This window comes from Sinocyclocheilus grahami, unplaced genomic scaffold (assembly GCF_001515645.1).
Source record: "Sinocyclocheilus grahami isolate Dianchi unplaced genomic scaffold, SAMN03320097.WGS_v1.1 scaffold87.1, whole genome shotgun sequence".
NCBI classification, from domain to species: Eukaryota; Metazoa; Chordata; class Actinopteri; order Cypriniformes; family Cyprinidae; genus Sinocyclocheilus; species Sinocyclocheilus grahami.
Window position 1 is genome coordinate 1,700,261 of NW_015505266.1, and position 1,352 is coordinate 1,701,612.

Consider the following 1,352-nt stretch of genomic DNA (forward strand, 5'->3'; position numbering starts at 1 on the left):
CATAATGTTTAGTGAAATTATTTGGTAGTCTGAGGGGGGCGCAACCAAAAAAGTTTGAGAACCACTGGTCTAAAGTTAACAGAGTGTTTAAAAAGTGCAGTGCACATGTTTACATATGTTTATTACAGTGACTGAATTACCTAAAGTAGCGTGGTAAAGCAACAGATTTGTTTCTATATTTCTGCAATCTACTTTAGTTTGTGTGATTTGTTACTGACTTTCATATTAATGCTTACACCAGGCTTATTTAAACATAATTATTACATGCTTACAAGGTTGGAAGTTCAACAAATCAGTCAATATACTGTGATTGTAGTTGTTAAATAAAAATGTCATTCATATCAATTCATGCATTAGCTAATTTCATCGTAACATATAGGCCTGGCCTACAGAAAAGAACATTTATGTTTAATCTATCTAATAGTGTGTTGGTCATACTATACAATGATTTATAGCTTGTCTTTGTTGAATAATACCGAACATAAAGTAATTGCATATTAAATCGCAATTGCAATATTGGTAAAAAAAAAAATCGCGATTAGATTATTTTCCAAAATCATTCAGCCCTATTTCCGGGCTTTGTGATATCACAAAGCAGCCCATTAGAATATCATTAAAAATAATTCCCGCCTACAGAAATTCGAATGGTTGGGGGGTGGGGAGGGGCGAGGTCGTGGTTAGAACGCTTGGTTGAGTGAGCGCATCAGACGAGACAATGAAGAAGAAGAGCTGCTGCAGAATTAGTGCATCAGAGAAAACCAAGAAGAAGAGCTGCTGTGCTGTAGCGTCAAGTTTTCGGCATGTCTAGAACAATTCTTACAAGTACAACATGACGTAGCTGGGCGCCGCGGACAAGCGCCGGTGTGCTTACACTCATAGAAAATAATGTATTCGAATTTTAAAGACGTGGCACAACGCTGCGTTTCTCGTCCGGTGTGCGACTGCCTGAAGCTGTTTTTTTTCACCTCCGTGCCCAAACGTCTTTGTTTGGGCTTCCGAAAGCGGATGATGTCAGGAAAGAGTGGTTGCTATTTATTTTTTAACTCTGTCCCTGAGCATTATAACCCCAATTTACTATTGTGTGCTGCGCATTTCACTGAGGACAGCTTCCACAACATGAGGGAGTACAGTGCCGGATTCGCCAAAAGCTTTTGTTGAAAGACGGAGCAAGGGGGCGTGGCAGTACTGAAACACCATCTAAGCTGTTCGCCAATCACAACGCACTGGGACAGCTAACCAATCACAACACATTTTGTTTTTCGGAAGGCGGACCTTCATCAAAGCCGGAACTAATCGAGCCGTTTGTGCCAGGATGGGGAGAAAGGTATTTTAATAATGTAAATTAAGTGAAA

The 1,352-nt window shown here is 39.9% G+C and overlaps 1 protein-coding gene across 1 annotated transcript in view; it reads right to left on the reverse strand.

Annotated features, from left to right (window-relative positions):
* zranb3 (zinc finger, RAN-binding domain containing 3) overlaps positions 1-1,352 on the reverse strand; it is an 86,916-nt gene that overhangs the window by 84,610 nt on the left and 954 nt on the right. The window lies entirely within an intron of this gene.